This window comes from Anabrus simplex, chromosome 2 (assembly GCF_040414725.1).
Source record: "Anabrus simplex isolate iqAnaSimp1 chromosome 2, ASM4041472v1, whole genome shotgun sequence".
In the NCBI taxonomy this organism is placed as follows: Eukaryota; Metazoa; Arthropoda; class Insecta; order Orthoptera; family Tettigoniidae; genus Anabrus; species Anabrus simplex.
The window spans coordinates 976,657,685-976,680,324 of NC_090266.1; the positions used below are offsets into that span (position 1 = coordinate 976,657,685).

At 40.9% G+C, this 22,640-nt stretch overlaps 1 long non-coding RNA gene across 1 annotated transcript in view; it reads left to right on the top strand.

The window, feature by feature from the left end:
- The first annotated feature begins 933 nt into the window (after positions 1-933).
- Positions 934-22,640, top strand: part of LOC136864589 (uncharacterized) — a 40,215-nt gene continuing 18,508 nt past the window's right edge. Inside the window, exon 1 of the long non-coding RNA XR_010859336.2 lies at positions 934-1,192. This is a non-coding gene — a long non-coding RNA (uncharacterized lncRNA). The remainder of the gene's footprint in view (positions 1,193-22,640) is intronic.

Here is a 22,640-nt window from a genome sequence, read left to right on the forward strand (position 1 = left end):
TATTTGTCGGATACCATTGAGAACTGGTAGACGGTATAACTGAGACCTGATTCATCATAAATTTCTTTAACATACCGTATTTCGTGAAATAATTTCTTAATTATCATTTGGCAATTCCGGGAGAATATCAGACGAACTCTAGTTCTCTCAATTCCAGCTGCTTCAATAACTACCGGTACTGTCTCTCCACTACAGTGTTTGAGTGTGTAACCTGTTTCATATTTATGCAATATTCTCTCCATACTGGCTGATGAAATTATCTTGTTATATACTGCATTAGCCGGGGCATCCAGTTGGAGAGCTGCTAGCGAGTCGATGTTTACTTGGTGTTTCAGAAACCCAGGTGTGTCTTTTTCGCTGCTGTTGGCCTTATATATCTCCGCCGGAAACTAGGTTTCAGTGTGTTTTTCCGAACCCTTTGCGTGATTACTTTTAAACTTAAGAATTAACTAAATCAATACGCTAATATCGCTGAGGATATTAGCAAGACTTGTTGGTAAAATTTCACTGATCAGTGCTGTAATCTTGTTTTATGTAAACAAAACTGACACGTCTAACTCGGTCCGCCCAAAGAGAATGGCTCTCCGGACATCTGACAGTGAACGTCAGAAACCCGTGTGTTTTGTACGAACCTAAACTATTATAATCTCGCCACTCACCCACCTCACAATCCATCGCTACGGTACTTCCTTAACCCGCCCAATCCCGTGGCCAGATAGAGGGCGTTATCTTCTAGGTGGTCCGCCCCTCCCCTTCAGGGAGGGAAATGAAACGTTCTTGTCGTCTTTGATTTTATTTTATATTATCACATTTTTTATCAAATTAGTCAAATTTTGTTATTGTACAGGAATTGGTTACTCTTTGCAGAGAATTTTTGCCGGTTGGTATGCCTAATATATAGAGTTATCGCGAATTGCAGTAGTTTAGTAACTGCCATCCCTTTACCTTGCGAGGCAATTGATGAATTTTGGTAGGGAACGTGAAGAAAGTCAACTAGGAGTTAGAAGATCGTGTTTTTTTTTCGATGATTCAAAACAATGGGTAATTTTAGTTTTGGGTCTTGATTCATAAGCCAGATGAACATTGGAGGTGTCTGCTTGCTACGTTGCCCGAAAGGAGAGCGAGTCTTTGCTGTACAATACTGCAAGTGTTACAATATTGTTGGCTGCTGTTGCTGTTAACATTTCCAAACGTAGGTATATATTAGTTATCTGTAGTAGCTGGGCAGTTACACATATTATCTGACGCAAGGTGTTTAAAACAGCAATCTGACTTATACTTCGTAAAACAAGTTGAACAGTGAAGAGAGAGTGAACTTGTTTTATGTGTGACATTTTTAAACATTGTAAAAAGTCTCATATTCTTTGTTGTGTCAAGAATAGAACACGTTTTGATAAATAAGTATTGTAACAAATCTAAGCATTTTCTAATTTATAAATATCCACCATTGCCATATGTCATATATTGCAGGGGCTAATGACTGCAAATTTATGCTTCCTGAAACGTCAGTCTTATAATATGAAGTGAATAACATTTCATCATACTACGACAAAAATCATGACTGTATACAAACCTCCCCCACTTTCCTGCTTCACCAAGCAATTAGCAAAAAAAAAAAAACGAAAAAAAAAAAAAAAAAAACAAAAAAACGAAAAACTTTCCTGCTCACTGTATTTTATCCTTCCTCGTGTTGTCAGACCTTAAAAGGTTTCCACATTCTGGAAAGTGTTGAAACATTGATAGTTGATTAAGTAATTTGAATTATTTTAAAGAGGATAGATTTAACAGTAGCTGATCCCCCATAATAACATGAAAAAATTTCAAATGGTGGAAATGTTACATGGAATTGCGTTTGGAATAGAGATGTGCTCATTGCAATAGCCCACCTCAAGAAGTACTTTCGTAACCTAAAGAAATGTTGAACATGCCATTATCCATTAGTTGAGCACCTACTAGCACTGCCATTGGCTGACATTTAATGGGAAATTACTTCCTTTTCAGAAATCGGCACTTAACACTTCCTGTTACCAACCCGTGTAGAATAAAAATGGATGGAAAAAAACCCACTAAAGTCAACAGTACTTTGGTATGAAACTTGATGAATTCGGCTTTTTACTGCTATGGAACATACAATGAGCTGCCAGACCTATCCAACCCAATTTTGCTTTACGTTGCACCAACACGGATAGGTTTTATGGCGACGATGGAATAGGAAAGGGCTAGGAGTGGGAAGCGACTGTGGCCTTAATTATTAAAGTACAGCCCCCACCCAGCATTTGTCTGGTGTGAAAAATGGGAAACCGAGGACTGCCGAGAGTGGGGTTTGAACCAGTATTTCCTGAATGCAAGCTCAGAGCTACACAACCTTAACTGCACAGCCAACTCGCTCGGTAGGTCAGAATTTGATCTTTGTTTTATTGCCAGTATTTTTCCCACAGTCTTTCACATTCCAAATATCAAGTCCACTGTTGATCTTCCACTCCTAAATCTGTGTTGCTTCTCTTTTAGTTCGGGTTGCACCAGTGGCCTTAATCTTTTGTCTAAAATTCTTTTGAACACTTTCATTACATAGAGAGTCAGGGTAATTCCTCTGTAGTTTCCACAATCTCTCCGGTTTCCTTTCTTAAATATAGGTCCTATCATTTCCTTTTCACCGAGCTCGATAGCTGCAGTCACTTAAGTGGGGCCGGTATCCTGTAATCGGGAGATACTGGGTTCGAATCGCACTGTCGACAGCCCTGAAGATGGTTTTCCATGGTTTCCCATTTTCACACCAGGCAAATGCTGGGGCTGTACCTTAATTAAGGCCACGGCCGCTTCCTTCCCATTCCTAGCCCTTTCCTCTCCCATCGTCGCCATAAGACCCGCCTGTGTCAGTGCGACGTAAAGCAAATAGCAAAAAAAAAAATTCCTTTTCCCAATGTTGTGGAAATTTCTTCTGTCCCTAGGCTGCTTTTAACACCCTACTTATCCAACATACTCCCAAATTTCCAGACTCTCGAATAGTTTCAATACTTATTTCATCCAATCGTGGGATTTCTCATTTCTCTACTTCTGACAGAGGTATGTTATTCTCATCATGTGGACCATCCATAGTGTCACAGATTCCTCATTTGTTTCATGTAGGCTAAGTCCCATTCCATATTCAGTAAACTGATTGATGAGGTTGCCTTCTTCATCCATTAAATTTACTGCCATTTCGTAGGGTGACCTCTTGTTCTTTATGAATCCATATAGTTTCTTCTTGCCCTGACTTTGCTCCTCTTCCAGTTCCCATGAAGTCTTCGTCCACCATTTCTCTTTCTCTCCCTTCACTATCTTCTGACATACAGTACTTCTTCTCTTCCTCACTCCTATCTTCATCCCACACCTCCAACATATTTTTCTGTTCTCTCGCTACATCCCTTTCTTTTTTTTTGTTGTTGGTATTTTTACATTCCACCCTGGTGTTTCTTTTGCTTTCTTTTTTACTGCTAAGCCTTCCACAGATCTCTTCAGGTGTTTCCACAAATGCTTCACGAAAATCTTTCCATTCTTCTTCCACATCTCTTTATTTTGGTATCTTTGATTTTAACTTTTCCAAATAAGTCTGTTTATTCTCCTCCTCATTCAATTTCCATACCTAAACTCTTCTTTCTCTAACCTATGTTATTACTGCCATTTTCCCAATCTTTAACTTTACAACCCTTTGGTCGATATCAAATGCCTATTGTGGCATTACGGTTAAATCTAGTAGCTCTTTCCTTTTTTTTCTTTTCTCTATCAGAAAGAAATCCACGAGTGACTTCATTCTTCTTTGTCCCCAGCCATATCTTGTTGTTTTTCTTGAGTTACTTTTCCTGAACCATGTGTTTCCAACTATCGTCTCATTTCTCTCGCAAAAGTCAAATATTTTCTTACCTCTGTTTCTACCACCTTTTCTTGTACACCATCATGATTTGTGCCTGCATAGGCAATTCAAATCCCCCTTAATTATCACTGGTTTGTCTCTAATATCCTCATTTTTCATCAGGAATTCTTGTCTTCCTTCTGGTTACCAGTTTCTCATACTTCACACTCTACTTTGATCTGTATCATGATTATTCTTTCACTCATATATGACACATCCACTATGCTGTGTTTTAAATTGTTCTTAATTATTCTTCCCACTCCGTTCTTGGATTCCTTGCCTCCTCTCCAAAACAACTTTATCCCATTTCTCGGTTCTTTCTCACCACTTCTTTCCATTTCAATTCTGGAAGACCTACCAGGCGAGTTGGCCGTACGGTCAGGGTTGTGCAGCTGTGAGCTTGCATCCGGGATATAGTGGGTTCGAACCCTATTGTCGGCAGCCCCAAAGATGGTTTTCCGTGGTTTCCCATTTTCACACCAGGCAAATGCGGGGGTGTACCTCAATTAAGGCTACGGCTGTTTCCTTTCCTTTCCCACTGTCACCATGAGACCTATCTGTGTCGCTGCGACGTAAAGCAAATAGCGCACACACAGTTCTGGAAGACCAAGAATATCTGTGTCCTTCCTTTCCATTAAATGTACTAATTCTTCTGTTTTCCCTTTCAGGGTGGTGTTGTTAACGGCAGCAAACTTTACTGTTTCATCTTTCTTCCTCTTAATGTTTTCTCCTGGTCATCCATTTCTCATAGTACCCCCAGGGGTGGAAGCACTATGCATCACTTGTGGGGAACCCCCTTGCCTTGATCTGGATCCACAATGAACTTCTATTATATGCTATTACTACGATGGGGTCACCACGCCCAAAGGCATTTTAGAGTTATTTGTAGCAGTTGATCAGGCCACTCCTAACGTGGAGTACAGATACCTCTTGCAGCTGCCTCTAACTTGAGAACAGATGCTGTGTAGTTGGTTCCAGGGTCATTTCCTACATTGACGGCACCTCTACCCCACCTAAGGGAACTAGTCTTCCTGAAGGTATTAGTCCTTTTAGAGTGCTGGGTCGATGACCTAGATGTTAGGCCCCTTTAAACAACAAGAATCACCCTTTAGGGTTTTGGGTTATTTACTGCTGTCTAACACTGTGTTTAGATGCTGGTTGTATGGCATACTCCATTACTGTAGCAGGGTAACAAGACCCCGGCGAGACTTACTCTGACTTTCGTATTACTTTCAAATATACTTTTGTATGTGAATTTGTCAATCGCAGCTTTTTATAATCCATTACCGAGCGAGTTGGCCATGCGGTTAGGGGCGCGCAGCTGTGAGCTTGCATCCGGGAGATAGTGGGTTTGAACCCCACTGTCGGCAGCTCTGAAGACAGTTTTCCGTGGTTTCCCATTTTAACACCAGGCAAATTCTGGGGCTGTACCTTAATTAAGGCCACGGCCACTTCCTTCCCATTCCTAGGCCTTTCCTATCCCATCGTCACCATAAGCCCTATCTGTGTTGGTGAGACGTAAAGCAAATAGCATAATCCATTCTTCTCATCCATTGAGAATTATTTCCAAGGGAAATATTTTTTAGATATAATTGAGAATTAAATGTAAGAAATAAATGCAGTTACTTTAACAATGGAAGGCATTATTCTGATTTATAGTAGACCAATTTTCTCTCCATAGCCTCATCATCTAAGCCCATGCTCAATAATTCTTCATTCTGTAGGCTAGTTACGAAGCCTTATTTGCACACTTTTTTCATGCATCGACTGCGATTCCCTCTAGGGTACCTTCTAGAATTTTTCGTACATCCTTATAAAGATCTGCTTCTCTCAATCTTGTTTCCCTTCACCTGTAAAAAAAATTGTTGAGTGGAAGACGAATAACTTCATAGGTAAAAATACAGCCTGTGCACACCAACCTTAGTAGCATTATTAGAAAGTAGAATTTATGCAAATCTTACTTGAAAATCATTTTAGAGGAGAGATGTGTTCATTGCAATGTCCTGGAACCCAACATCCCATCCCCAGAAGTACATTTACTTTTATAACCCAATAAAGAGCAGCATTCGCCATTGTCTATTGTTGTAGTAGCTACTTCTATTCCTATTGACTAACATAAATTTGAATGTGAAGTCATTCTCGCCAGTGGTGTTTGCACAAGGGAAATTAGAGGCCTAAGGCCGCTTTGCAGCTCTAACCTGGGGGTTTACGCCCCCCCAGACCCCTTTTGCTCGTCCCCAAGTCACTGGTCTTGTCCAGGCCCTACACTAAATTATCTAGACCAATGGTCTTGTCCACCCCTACTCTAACCAATCCAGACCAATGGTCCTGTCCAGGCCCTACCCTAACCTATCCAGACCAATGGTTAGAAGGCCCTGCCCTAACCAGTCCAGACCAATGGTGTTTATGCAGGAAACTGTCTTGCATTACTTTAACTTCCATTCTTTCCACTACTCCTGGGGGCTTACGCCTCCTCATCTTAGTTCATAACTAGAGAGGTTAGCGGCTTTGTCGACCACCCCGATGATGTCCTCTGCAAGAAGGCCGCGATAAGTAAACAAAAGACTGTTGCTCCACGCTGAGCTGAGGCACTAATATTGGTGAGCACTGGTCTGTAATATTGATACTTCATATCCCATTTCAGCGGCAATTTTGTCCAGGTCGTAAATCCTGTACTGGTCTCTGTGTTTTTCACAACACAGTGCAACTCAGCTTTACTTAAGGTCTCACCAGTCATAGTTCTTTCTTTTCAGAGAGTCTAGAATATCTACTTTTGTGTCTTGTTTGAAGGGAGGGGGTTTCACAGTATGTAATGACAGCTTGCTATGTCGATAATCACGTACCTTCGAGTCCTCTCAAGAAACCATTGCTGAAATATTTCATGGTACGTTTCTTGATGATAACTCACATTACTTGACTGGAAAACCAGTTTTAGCATATCTTTAAAATTCTATGTGCTGCTGAACCAGCATGTCAAACAATTCTTCCCCCCAAAGGAAACCTTCATATCACCTAAATCTATGGAGTCTTCCCATTCAGTCTTAAACGGTTTATATTTACCCATATTTCAACCAAATTAATAACAAACCGAGAATTATAACTGCGCCTGAGCAGGAATGTTTTTGTTTAAAATGTTGCTCTTGCTACTCGATGTCCTGTCTCTCTGTTACAGGTATTTGATCATTATTAGATGTCTCATATTGAAAACCTGGAGAAGAAAATACTCTTCTGGTATAGTTGTAACAAAATTGACCTGCCATCTACCCTTTCACACGCCCCATTCCGTTGTTCTCTGTCCGTCTTCTGATGCCCATGGTTTTACGTGGCGTAATCCATTAACCTCGGTGTGGACGAACCATGCTGTTCAGTCATGGCGCTTCAAGTGGGCCATAGACTCTCATATGACCCTCTGTGGTTACTGTTAGTGATCGGTTAGATTCTGGTTTTTCTGAAAAGGTTTTTCGAGGCAGGATTATGTTATTGTAATAATAATAATAATAATAATAATAATAATAATAATAATGGCATGTGGCCTCTGGAGAAACCTGGTGCAGGTTTCTTGAGTTGACACCTGATAAGACGTATTGAAAAGGTGGACCCTCTTGTCAACTTATTTGTTATGATAGACGACCTGCGTGTCTTTGAAAACAGAGCCTTACCAATGATGAATTCTAGTGCTGAAGATACACACACACACACACACACACACACACACACACACCCACCCTGCCCCCGAACCATAGGAATTAACCAGTGAAGGTTGAAATCCCTGTCCTGGCCAGGAATCAAACCCAGGGCCCTTTTGGAACAAAGTCCATCACACTAACCATTTAACCATTGAGCCAGACAGGATTAGTTAGTTTGCACAGCGACCTTAGTACTTATTACTGTCAGTATCAAAATTACTGATGGTGCCTGTTTGTGGCTAGTTAGGACTTGTTCACCTGGAAGCACTGCATGCGACCAAAGTCACTAACCGGGCGAGTTGGCCGTGCGCGTAGAGGCGCGCGGCTGTGAGCTTGCATCCGGGAGATAGTAGGTTCGAATCCCACTATCGGCAGCCCTGAAAATGGTTTTCCGTGATTTCCCATTTTCACACCAGGCAAATGCTGGGGCTGTATCTTAATTAAGGCCACAGCCGCTTCCTTCCAACTCCTAAGCCTTTCCTATCCCATCGTCGCCATGAGATCTCTTCGTGTCGGTGCAACGTAAAGCCCCTAGCAGAAAAAAAAAAACAAAGTCACTAAATGTACCAATCATGTCCTCCTCCGAAGTGTCAGTCAATGTTATTTTCTTTAGCACTAACAGAGTGCTAGTAAGCTCACTGTAGGGAGTGGTTATGGGTAATATTTGAAATATTTGCCTATTATTGATTTTGTCTCTAATTATTGATTGGCTAGAGATCTTATGGTAGAGATGATTGGTTTTCCCCACAACCATTGATTACATGTGTGTATGATGGAGTGTAGATATTTTTGGTGTGATTTTTGCCACTTTTTAAGTGTTTTTTTTAAAGAATTTTATACGTTGTACTGCCTATGCTTCATCTGAGAAAAGTTCTTTTTCTATTAATTTTTATCATTTATTTACTTATTTTTTAACTTCCTAGTGCAAAAGTATATACAGTGGGTGAGAGATGTACAGCCAGCTTTGAGGCAAGGGATACATTCATCAGACCCTGAACTATTCTATTGGGTTTGTACGATATGATGATACTGAAATCCATACCCAGAACATTAAACGGTTGTTTAAATAATTGAAAACCAGTGTTACAACAGAGGGTGAGTAAGGGGATGTAGATTATTTATATATTTTTGGGTTCCCGTGTATCAAGTGGCAGCACTGCTCTGGATTCATAACACCTAGGGAAATCATGATGATTTCCTTTCGTGGCGTTGCGCTGGTTTATCTGGGGTATGGTAAGTGGAAATACGATCTGAAGACTACCTACCCAAAGCCAATGAGGCATGCAGTGGTGTTGTGGCTGGTAAAGGAGCAAGCAGCGGCAGAGAGCAAGCAGTGAGGTGAATGCGAGGATGGAGCTACCGCTCTCCCCTCTCCTTTACACCGTCAGTCTCTGGTTCGTGCGGAAAGTATCACCGCTTGTTGGTAGCCTCTGTGCTGTAGGATGCATTAGTGGAGGAGTGGGGGCAGCACATGTCAGTGTTGCTACAGCATCAATTATATCATTCCCATTGCTACAGCAACAATTATATCATTCCCATTGAAGTTATCGAACTAGTAAACTCCTCTCTATCTTTTAATGACACCATCAGCTTTTTACATGTTGGGAATTCCATATGGTCATAGAAGTAGTCAGCTGTGAGCTTGCATTTGGGAGAGAGTGGGTTCGAACCCCACTGTCGGCAGCCCTGAAGATGGTTTACGATGGTTTCCCATTTTCGCACCAGGCAAATGCTGGGGCTGTACCTTAATTAAGGCCATGGTCGCTTCTCGACACCAATGTTTACTGTTAACTTGGGAGCGTGGGTTGGCAACCATGGGGCCCTTAGCTGAGTCCCGGCATTGCTTCCACTTCCTTGTGGCAGGCTGCTCACTTTCATTTTTCCTATCCGACCTCCCTTGGTCAACTCTTGTTCTTTTCCAACCCCGGCGATTCTACGTTTGCAAATTCTAGGGAGTCTTCAATTTTTACGCACTTCGTAGCCCTCGTCTTTCTTTGGCCGGCACCTCCATTTTTCGAAGTCTCGGATCCCTTACCCTTACCACATGTTCCTACTGGTGTTACTACCATCACAATTAACTCTTTCCGCTCTGTGCTAGGCACTGTACAGGAATCCTGAGAGAGCGTTGGCATAATATTGAATATTAACATTATTCTAGGGTGGCTAAAAAGTAGTTTTTCATCTCAAATATCGTAAGAAATACTCCCTATTCCCCATCCTCTCACGCTTTTATCAGTCTATCTCCGGATGATTGGTTTCCATTTTTAGGTAGATTTCAGCAGCAGAATGGCACATTTAAAAACATGACCTGTCGTTACATTTATGTTATTGTGGAAATGTCCATTGACATCATCACCAATGATGATTATACTGGCCTGCTCAATATTCCAGGTGAAGATGGGAGAAGTATCTAAGAACATGCTTTTCTTTGAATGTGCATACAGCCAACTTTTGTTTCCAAACGGCTGAGCCCAATGTTGACAACGAACACAGAATTTCAAGTATTTCTGTATTTGTTTCAGACTGGCTGATTTCATGGGAGAAACCACTGTAATGAGATAATATGGTTACTTCAAGAAACACATAGAAGTTGATGTAATTACTATGTTATCATGATTACATAATAGAAGTGTGATTAGCTCAGTGAGTTTGCTGCTGACTATAGTCCGCGCATCTTTTAGCGATATTTCTTTGTCCGGGGTGAGGAGTAAGGGAGCTTTCCCGGTTCTGGAGATACTGCCAACTGAATGAAAATGAAATCTGAATTGAATCGATAATATGACCGATCGATATGAATTTTCTAAACCTTTATTATCTTAAGCCAACAGCTGTGTCATACGCACATTGTATAACATTATATAACTTTTCTCTATGCGAATCTTGTTCCTAGCATGAATTCTACAGTTTGGCTTTGCTGTGTAAACAACAACAGTACTAATGCGTAAAGTGTACGCTAGATGTCGCACAGCGATGCATAAGTGATTCATAGTTTGTGTTTCAAAGGTTGCCAGTACGAATCTCGATGATACCCGAGGTCGACTGATTTAGCACTAGGGTGTACGTGTATCGCTAAAAGGTGTGCGTACTATACTTTAAATGTCGATTGATACTGTGTTGGAATTTTCTCCTGGAACATCACCCAGTGTCTGAAAAGCATCCATCCGAAGATAAGTATCAGCCAGGGTGGCTCCAGTGATCTCCAAAATACCTGGGTTAAGAAAGTTTTATTGTTGTTACTTAAACATTCAAGGGTATTTGGCTGATCATTATTTTGACCCTTTCAATAAAAATTGCCCCACTGCCACCTTCAGTAACATATTTCTATTAATAAATGTAGAAATTTTGTAGCTACAGTATCCATCTTCCTGTGGCAAGTAAAACATTCCGTCACCATTCCTTCCTAGCTTCTGAAGAAATATGTCGTGGATTGATTGTCAGCCATCGGCTTTAAAGATGGACGGTTATACAATTACTCTACTCTTGCATAATCATAACTACCATGTGCAATGATTTTACTTTATAAACAGGCCACTGGCTAATGATTGTGAACCAAGTTAGGCACAAAAACGATAAAAAACCACTATGTTCATTTTCCTAGATGATAAACTGCTGTGTAGGAAATTGCACAATGATTTTTGCAAAGTGAAATTTTCCTTCTAGAAATATTTTGAATTAAAACATCAATACATTTTATACTATTCTGTTTACTGTTATATTCATACCAGTTTCTAATCAGGTTGTCATGATTTTTGTACATGGAATAATCATGGAAAAGAAAGGGGGTCAGTCATTTATTTCCCATGGTATTGACAATTTATATTAATTATATTATATATTAAAATTTAGGTTAATTAACACAGCCACTCAGTAACTTTTTTCAAATATTAATTTAAAATACTGTCACATCTGAGTGTCCCAAATTGTATATTGTTACTTTGTACTTAAAACATCTTATTAATCAAAAGAATAATTTCACTAATGAATCTGAGAGAAAAAAATATGTACGATTACTAAATAAAAATGGGCCAATTACGTAGATGTTAGGCCCCTTAATGCAGTCATCATCATCATATTGATATAATATTTTGTCCAGCTTGTTGGCTGAATGGTCTATTTCCTTTGACCGAGTTCGATAGCTGCAGTCGCTTAAGTGCGGCCAGTATCCAGTAATCAGGAGATAGTGGGTTCGAACCCCACTGTCGGCTGCCCTGAAGATGGTTTTCCTTAGTTTCCCATTTTCACACCAGGCTGTACCTTAATTAAGGCCATGGCCGCTTCCTTCCCATTCCTAGGCCTTTCCTATCCCATCGTTGCCATAAGACATTTCTGTGTCGGTGCGACGTAAATCAAATATTAAAAAAAAATTAAAAAATTGGCAATTTCCTTTGGTTCTGAGGTCACAGGGTTTGATACCGGTCCACGGATTTTAACTGTGTGTGATTAATGTCTTGGGGACTGGGTGTTTGTGTTGTTCTTAATACAGTTCTCTTTTACACGCAATACACCACTCTACCAACCACCACAGAAAGATGCAGTAATCAATACATCCCTCCATATAGGGTTGACATCAGGAAGGGCATCTGGCTGTAAAACTGGGCTAAGTGCCCATTGAGTGCCAACCCCAATAAATTGGGAAAAAGGGCAGGAAGAAGCAGTTGGTATTGTAAAATAATGACCGGGCATCTGATCGCCTTAAGTCTGTACATATAAAATAAGAGTTTTGTCTGTATATTGCTTAGAATTAAAAAAAGAATTATATTTCTGTATCTGTTGTGTCCACAGTAAGGACATTAAATTTTTAATTTTCCATCATGTATGTATGTACATGCATCACAAGAAAATGGCTAAACAAAATTTAATGGCAATCAGTATGTGAAGTTAGGGAATAAGGCACTACAGTCTAAAATGTAATTCTTAATTATTTATGATAGTAGTGGTTTGATCGATATATGTAACAATATTTATGGAGAATACAATTTCCGATCGTTTATATCTACACAGTTTTATTGTACTGGCTATGATTACAGAGATATTAATGAATTTAGACTTTTGTTGCTTAGTCCCTATAAAGTCCGAGCATTGCTAACGTGGGAATTGTTAAATCATGTTAACTACGGATAGTTGTGGATTTTGTTGCGATTGCCTTAAGGTGAAAACCGCATGGTCATCACACCATATAGACATGCAAAATTGTGAAGACTACCAAAATAAGGGAAGTGTTTATGAAGGAATGTTTGTAGTCATGAAATGAGGAAGAAGGACCCCTTTTACATTGGATGTCCCAATATCACAGAGTCAGAAGAAAACTAAATGTGAAGACCTACAATATCAAAAGTCTATAACATTGAACAATAACATTACATTATCTGCTGTTTATTGTGATGTGCTTTGTCTCCTCTGCTGCCACTTATCTCTGATAGATGAAAAAATCAAAATCAATACTGATCTGCATTTAGGGCAGTCACCCAGGTGGCAGATTCCGTATCTGTTGTTTTCCTAGCCTTTTCTTAAATGATTTCAAGGGAATTGGACATTTATTGAACGTCTCCCTTGGTAAGTTATTCCAATCCCTAACTCCCCTTCCTATAAATGAATATTTGCCCCAATTTGTCCTCTTGAATTCCAAATTCATCTTCATATTGTGATCTTTTAAAGACACCACTCAAACTTATTCGTCTACTAATGTCATTCCACGCCATCTCTCCACTGACGGCTCAGATTACTGCTGCATACCACATGAGCCAAGGGAGTTACCTACCCGAGTAGAACAGTCTGCCAGAATATTGGCGGGAAGTAGCTGGGGAGTGAGATATTTTTTTTATTTTTTTTATCATGTCCTTCCTGTGGTTCATACATGTTGTGTTAACATACCTGCCAACCCTTCTGATTTACCTGGAAACTTTCCGTTTTTTAACTTGTCTTCTGATTTTCCGATTTATTTTTAATTCTTCCTATTTTTGACCAATATAACCTCCAGTACAGTCAATAATCTGCCCCTATGATAAATTCTTATGTGCTTGTGTAACTTACCTAACCTCATTTCAAGCATTTTTATTTGCTGCTTTATTTCGCCTTCGTATATTGTGTTTCCTACTTGCTACAACAGCATGTGTGCTCTACGGCTGGGGATTCAGAACGGCAATCGTCCTACAAACAAGAGAGGCTAGCGCGCGCTACTGACTCAGTTAATCGGGACTCAATCAATCTTACAGATCTGCATTTAGGGCATTCGCCCAGGTGGCAGATTCCCTATCTGTTATTTTCGTAGTCTTTTCTTAAATGATTGCAAAGAATTTGGAGATTTATTGAACATCTCCCTTGGTAAGTTACCCTTCCAGTCCCTAACCCCCCTTCCTATAAACAAGTATTTGTCCCAATTTGTCCTCTTGAATTCCAACTTTATCTTCATATTGTGATCTTTCCTACTTTTGAAGACACCACTCAAACTTATTCGTCTACTGATGTCCTCCCACGCCATCTCTCCACTGACAGCTCAGAACATACCACTTAGTCGAGCAGCTCGTCTCCTTTCTCCCAAGTCTTCCCAGCCCAAACTTTGCAACATTTTTGTAACGCTACTCTTTTGTCGGAAATCGCCCAGAACAAATCAAGCTGCTTTTCTTTGGATTTTTTCCAGTTCTTGAATCAAGTGATCCTGGTGAGGGAACCATACTCTAGTTGGGGTCTTACCAGGGACTTATATGCCCTCTCCTTTATATCCTTACTACAACCCCTAAATACCCTCATAACCATGTGCAGAGATCTGTACCCTTTATTTACAATCATATTTATGTGATTACCCGAATGAAGATATTTCCTTATATTAATACCTAGGTGTTTACAATGATCCCCAAAGGGAACTTTCACCCCAGGAAAGAATGAGTTTCTTGTGTGGTTCGTGCACTAATAACATCGTTTCTGTGTGTTGTTTCGCTGGAGTTGTAGGCCATGTATTTTTTTCTAGCGGTTCTGTGCTTTTCTCCATGTCAAAATCGTATGTTAATAATGTATGAGACGTACCGATCTGTTTTGTATGTGGTAGTTTCGCATATTTCAGTGCATTTTTGTTTGTTCTTACTTCATAATTTTATTGAGTTGAATGTATTTCAGGGAGTTGTGTCGATGACAGTTTCTGATATTTTCTCTTCACGTTGTGGCCAAAAAACATAAGAAACGATATCTCCAAGTGTTCAGAGATACCTATAAAATTAAATTTCCATTCATTTTACAGTCTAATAAAGGAAACTATTATGTGAATCACCACGGGAGATAAATTGTATTTCGAGTTATCAAAATTTCGAGATATAGAGAATACCGTTTTGGAGCATTTATAGCACATAATTGAATACATTATGTTTAACGGTATTTAAAAACATACAAAGAAACTCTATTTTACGGCATCACTTTAATTATAACACTTACTATAATAACTTTTTAGAAGACAGTATACAGTACATACAGTAGTGAAACAAGAAACACAGCTCCATTAACACCTTTGGAAAAATATCCGTTAGTCTCTTATGTTTGTTTGCTCCCTTCACGTTGACACTTCTCGTCAATACCACGTAACCGAGTTTCATAAATGGAGTTTGTCATCCGCGACTTCTGGGCTTGCTTTCGTACGTGACTGGTAATTAATTGACACCCGAGAAACGGCGAGGCTTTGCCGATTTGCCGATCACTAGAAGTTCGAGTTTCTCAGTATTTTGTCTAATTTCATAAACGGTCTTGATCTACATCAGTTCTGCTTAAAACCCACCAGAAATCTGGCAACATTGGACCTCCTCTTCTCTACAGTAACTAGTGTTAGTGTATCTGTTGGCAGAAACATTCTTAGCACTGACTATGACTCAATCGAAGCTACCCTCAGCCTACCCGCTTATCAACATAAAGACTTCCCACCCGCTGCGAGGCAAACATTTCCTCTGTGGAGTAAAGTGGACTGGCTAGTCGTCAACCAGGACTTGTCATCCCTCCCTTGGTGCTGGTTATCAACTGAGTGTGACGTCAACAGTGCGGTTTCCCTGTTTGAGGATTTAATTTTTACTACCATTAAACAGCATGTACCTTTCTCCAAACCCAGAACACACAAATATCCCCCCTGGCTGAGTGTCGAAACTAAATTGCTACTAAAGAACAAAACCCGTGCGTGGTCACTTTTGAAGTCCATCCCCAATTCACACACGTATAATACTTTCAAACACCTCAGGAAAATTTCAAAATCGCATCTTTAAAATGATTACAACCGACACATCACTTCTATAACTGGAAACCTTAAAAACAACCCTAAAAAATTCTGGACCCTCATTTCATCACGTAGAAAGTCACCCCGGATACCACTGAATCTTGAAATACATAGTGATGATGTCCCAACTGAATTAAGGTCTCAAAAATTCAATGAGTACTTTCACTCCACCTTTACCCCTCCTGCATCTCTCACAGAACCACCACAGATCAATAGTGTTTGCAGTTACTCTCTGTCGCAAATATCAGCGACCCGTAACGAAGTTCAAAATATTCTCAGTAGTCTCCCAACAAACCGCTCCACCGGGCCCAATGATATTAGCCCTATATTCCTCAAAAATACTTCTGCATCTCTCTGTGCACCGTTGTCTACAATTTTAAACCTGTGTATGGCTACTGGTACATTCCCCGACAGCTGGAAACGAGCTGATATCACACCTATTTTCAAATCTGGCAACAAACATGATATCTCATCATACCGCCCAATATCTACATACAGTAGTGAAACAAGAAACACAGCTCCATTAACACCTTTGGAAGAATAATCCACCACCGACTCCTCTTTTTCACACAGCCGTACCTCTCTGAAGAACAACACGGATTCACTCCCGGAAAATCATGCCTCACTAACCTCACTGTTCTCAATCAGCACATCAATACAGCAATGGAAAATAAATATCAGTTAGATGTAATCTATATAGATCAGGCCAAGGTATTCGACTCAGTGGATCATGCACTTCTTCTTCATAAGCTTGCAACCAGATTTAATATCCATGGCCCCTGTCTTGTCATTGATAACAAGTTTCCTCTCCGGCAGAAAACAAAGAGTGGTACTCCCTGAATCTGCCTCATCATGGTTACCTGTGTTATCAGGTGTATCTCAGGGCAGTATCCTGGGACCCCTACTCTTTGTTCTCTATATAGATGACATAATTCTTTGCACCCAAAATAGTCAGTGTTCCCTCCTCTTGTACTCTGATGACCTGAAAATCCTAAGAGAAGTGTCTACGGCTGATGACTGTGATGAATTACAGACTGTTCTCATTTCGTGTGGTGACTGGTTTAAGAAATGGAATCTTTCTCCCAATGTTAAGAAGTGCAATACAATCTCCTTTTCATTGCTAAAGCAAAGAATGAACACTGCATATACCATCCAGGGAAATACATTGCAATCAGCTTCTCAGGTAAGAGACCTAGGTGTTATAATAGACTGTAAACTAACCTTCTCTGCTCACATTCACTCTATAAAATCCCGTTCTATGCGTACTCTAGGCATTCTTTACAGGTTTACTGAAATCAATGATATTAACGCCTTAAAATTATACTTTGTCTCGTATGTTTTCCCCATTATTGACTTTTGTTCCCCTATTTGGTCCTCATCTGCTATCACAAACATATCTCAACTAAATAGTATTCTTAACTTTTTCACTTTCATTGTTAAGACTCGCAATCCTGTTTTTAAGAACAAAGCTAAATCTGACATTATGAACTATCTGGGTATACTTGACCTGAGAAGCCGTTTACAGTTCTCTGATCTATGTTACCTTCACAAAATAATCAATGGCTACGCCAAATGTAATACTCTTCCGGCGTACTTCCCTATACACGTTCCTCCCCGCCCTACATGCAACCGGCGCACTCATCATGTGTCCCATCCACGCCTAACTTTACAACAATGCTCTATCTTCCACCGTCTCCCTACTCTTGGTAACTCACTACCCGATATTGACATATTCACACCTTTCGCATCCTTCAAACAAAAAATGAGAAGATTCCTCTAAGTCCTCCCCAGGTTTTCACTTTCTTCCGTCCCTCCAACACTCGACCTTTCTTCTTCCTAATTTCAGTAACCAACACTTGCCAGTTACCGTTGTCATTGTTATTACATTGTTACTGTTAAAATTGTTAATTTATTGTTGTTACTTAATGTACCGGGCGGTACACCTCTACACCGTTTATTTAAAAATTGCGCCAGTTGAAACTCCTCTTCTGGAGGAAGGTTGAACTTTATCTATTCTATTAATTCTCTACTTTCTCAGAAGATGTCACCACGTGGAAAATTTTGAGTTTTTGAACTGTGTCACTTTTGATGCGTTTTTGTTTCGCTTGAAGTAAGAAGTGTGAACTTTCTCTTCTAGAGGACACTACTGAAGATCAACAATAGTGCGACCTAGTGCGGAGTTAAAGAACTATTTTGTTGGAGAAATTTTTATTTCAAAAGTTTGGGTTTTGTTAAATTTCTTTCTGTTATTGTTTAAGTTGGCTGTATACTCCTCTTTTTCCCCTTGTTTTAGATTTATCCAATCACGAATTTCTTAAATTAATTTCTATCCAATCAGATGTATCTTCCCCCAACTTGAATATGTTGCTGGGGCCTATCCAATAAAAACATTGTGGGCGGGTGTTTTCTTTCCCCTAACGCCTAGAAACTTCCGCGAGAGTATTTAAACTGCTGATTTTAGGGTCTCGGGGCCACTTTTGTTCCATCTCTCAGTGTGTAAAGTACATAGCAGGAGGCGGGAAGCGCCTCTTTCTTCTCCTGCTGTTCAACTTCAGGTAATGGCCTCTTAATAACATCTTTTCTAGCTAGAGTTGGCAGTTTAACTCTCGCGGCGGGTTCTAGGTCTTCCACCATGTAACTTTCCTTTCAAATGTAAAAGCAACTGGTATCTATTCTATCTTTCAAACTACATATCGGGATAGAGAGTGCTTAACCCTCTCGAGCTCCCACTCACATTGTTTTGAGGTGAACTTATTTTTCGCAACCTATTCTTCAGTAATGTAATGTAAGTTTGTGTTTTCTTAAATCACCTCAGTAGTATGGGATTAGCCCTTGCATCAGCGGCCTAAGAGCCAACGTAGGTCTTAGAAACAAAGTGTATTAAGGAGTGCAAGTTCGCCTCCTCTCAAATTGTGATTTTAGAGGTCACGTAATTAACCTTCTTTTCATTTATTAGACCTCAGTAGATTGGGTATTTCTCCCCTGTGTTTTGGTCCGTTGAGGACAACTTGAAGGTGGAGTTTGGTGTAGCCTTTGAGAGGCTTAAATTTTGAGAGCGTGGGGCTCTTTTGAAAATCGAGTGTCATATGCCTCGTGGAGGCTTTTTAGTGTAATTTGGAGCAAGGGCTCCGAGGTATGAATGGGGTTTTCTGCCCCTCTGTTGGAACTAGTGTCTTTGAGGTAAAACTGGGCTGATTGCCCAAGCATTGTGTTTTCGGGGCTCGAAGCCCAAATCCTGTAAATATTGTGACTCCCCGTTGATTTGCTACATTGTACCTGCCATGCTTGTTATATCTTTGTTTTGAAAAGAAAATATAACCTCGTTAAATTTTGAAATTAATTTCTCTTTAGTAGCTTGAGATCCATTCACCACCCAGCACCTTCTTTCACGCCTACCTACCACAAAAACACGGTAACAAGTGAATATGTTTCGGCTAATTCATCTCCATTAGAAATTCTAGGTTCCTTACATGTCAAAATTCGTGTTTTTAAATTTACATGGAAATTCAAATTGTTTGTGGCCAAGCATTTGTCTTGCCCCATCATACTGGGAGCGGACTTCCTGTCTCACACTGGTCTTGTGCTCGATCTTCAGAGTAAGTCGTGCACATTCAAATTTGCCTCTAATTGTAAAATCCCTCTATTAAAGTGTAATTCTGCATCATGTTCATCTATTTCGCCTACCCAGGATGAGATGTTGTTAGACCTTAGACATCTACCTGAGGAGCAGGCTGATAGTATTCGTAAATTGTGTCAGTCGTTTCCCGAGGTGTTCTCTGATACTCTTGGTGTTACTGACCTTATTGAATACAAAATTGAGGTCACGGATTCGATTCCTGTTCGCTTTCCACCTTATAGGCTGTCTCCTCCTAAAATGAAAGCTCTGAAAGAAATCATCGATCAGATGTTGAAGGATGGTATTATTAGGCCCTCCAAGTCAGCGTATTCTTCGCCTATTTTTCTAGTCCCGAAACCCCAAGGAGGCTTCAGGCCTGTCATTGATTACAGGGCTCTCAATCGGAAGGTGGTGTTGCAATCTGTGCCCCTTCCTGACCTTCATTCGTGTTTTTCATGGTTTCGTAAGGCCAAGTTCTTCACTATCTTGGACTTGAATCAGGCCTATAATCAAATTCCCCTTGCCGAAGAGTCTAAACACCTTACAGCGTTTGCCACGGACTGGAATTTACATGAATACAACCGCGTGCCTTTCGGGCTCCCCACGGGGGCAGCTGTGCTTACTAGGCTACTAGATAGGGTCTTCTCCGACATCAAATTCGAGTACTTATATCACTATTTAGATGATGTTGTCGTATTTTCAGAGACTTTTGAAGAACATCTAGATCATTTGCGAGAAGTTCTCGATCGCCTTCGTAAGGCTGGGTTAACTGTTAAGTTGTCCAAGGTTGCCTTTGCTAAGCCCTCTATGTCTTTCCTAGGGCATATTGTGTCACCTGATGGTGTAGCAGTCGATCATTCTAGAACACAGGCCATCCGTGATTTTAAACCTCCCAAGGACATTAAAGGTATCGCCAGGTTCATTGGTATGGTGAATTTCTTCAGAAAATTCATTCCTAACTTCGCTAATAGAGCGGCGCCCTTAAACCTTCTTCGTAGGAAAGGCATCAAATTCGAGTGGGGACCTTCTCAACAAGCCGCTTTCGAAGATCTTAAATTAGCTCTCTGTAATGCCCCTGTACTTGCTATGCCTGATTTCTCGAAGAAATTCATCGTCCAAACGGACGCGTCGTCGTCAGCTGTAGCTGCAGTCCTTCTTCAAGAGACTGAACTAGGGAGGCGTCCCATCGCCTATGCCTCTAGGACCTTGTCGGCTCAAGAAGCCAAGTATTCCATCTATGAGCTCGAAGGTTTGGCAGTCTTATTCGCCTTAGAAAAGTTCCGTCTCTATCTGGAACACGTCAAATTCGACCTGGAGACAGATAATCAAGCATTAAGCTGGGTCTTAGGTAGGCCGCGTCGTACTGGTCGTATAGCCCGCTGGGCTATTCGTATTTCCGCCTTCCAGTTTGAGGTTAGACATATCAGAGGTACCGAAAATGTTGTTGCTGATGGACTCAGCCGTATGTTTCATAACGACGTCGAGACCCACGAAACGGTCGACAGTTCATCACCTCCCGAGTCCATACTATCTGGTGTTAATGCCATCTTAACAGATGCTCCCATGCTTTTTAGGGATATCGAGAAATACCAACGTGAAGATCCGACGCTGGGTCCGATAATGGAAACCCTTTCTTCTGGGGAACATGTCGTCCCTTATGTTCTGAGGAATGGTGTTTTATGTTGCCCTTCGAGGCATGATAAGTTGATGAAAGTTGTTGTTCCAGCGGTTCTTGTACCTATGATCTTCAAATACTATCATGAGACCCCATTGGGGGGGCATCTTGGAATCTTTAAAACTCGTGAAAAGATTCGTGAAATGTTCATATGGAAAGGTATGGACGGTGAAATTCGGGAACTGGTAAAAGCTTGTAAATCTTGTTTGATCAGTAAACCCACCATGTCCACTAAAGTAGGCCTTTTGTCTTCTCATCAAGCGTCGCGCCCCATGGAACGCCTGTATATCGATTATGTGGGACCCTTCCCCCAGTCAAAGGGTAATGCCAACAAGTTCATCTTTGTGTGTGTAGATGGTTTTACAAGATTTTCCTGGTTATTTCCGACTAAGCTGGCTACCGCTCAGTCCACCATTACTTGCCTAAATTCTATTTTTGCTTCTTTTGGTCCGTGTCAATATATTGTATCTGATAATGCTAAGGCTTTTACATCTAATTTATTTCGTAAATTCTGCTTTGACTTGTCCATCTCTCATGTAACTACTTCTGCTTATTATCCTCAACCATCTCTGGCTGAACGGGTTAACCGTAATCTCAGGTCCGCACTCATTGCCTATCATTATGAAGATCCTTCCAGGTGGGACACGTCCCTGCATTGGATAGCTTTTGCTTTGAATTCGGCGGTTCATGAATCTCACAAGTTTACTCCAGCTTCCTTGATGTTCAAGTTTGTTCCCAACTCGCCGCTCTCTAACCTCTGGTCTCTGAATGACATTCTGCCCGAGACAATAGATCCGGACAACATTAAAGATCGTTGGAAGAAGGCTAAAGCTAATCTTAAAGTATCTCATGAAAAGGTTAGGGAAAGGTATGATCGTGGACGGAGACCCACCACCTTGAAGGTAGGTGACCAGGTTATGGTCAAAAATTTTGTTCCCGCGGGCAAGCTTGCCCCCAGATTTCATGGGCCTTGTATCATTCTCGATTTTCTTACGCCGGTTACCTTATTGCTAAGTAATCCAGCCACCGAGAGGATATTTAGAGTTCACCTGTCCCAGGTGAAACCGGTGTAATTTCTGTGTTAACTTGCTTCATATTATTTTGAAAGGATATGAAGGTTATATTTTTTTGAGTTTCACTTGTAAGGCATTCTGCCCCTTCTGTAATATTTTGGTTTTAGATGTAAGCCTTTTGTACAACCTGCCCCGATCCGTTAAACTGCCATTCTGTCCTTTCCACGGCCATTACCACGCTCCCGTCTCCTGCTCCACTCTACACTGTGGCTTCATAATAGTAAATGCCATGGATATCTACACGCCGCTGGCCCCTCAACCTCTCCACAAGCCTGTGCCCTCAAAGAAGATGATAGTCCAACACAATTCTGCCGCCTAGCTTTAATGTTTCAGCGCCCCCGCAGCCGCGCAGCGCCGTGCAGCGACTGGGGAGGGGGATGGGCCCCCTCCTCTCCAGCGAGGACGACATGTGCACGGCGAGCCGGAGCTCACCTCCCGGCCAAGGCTGATGTGCGG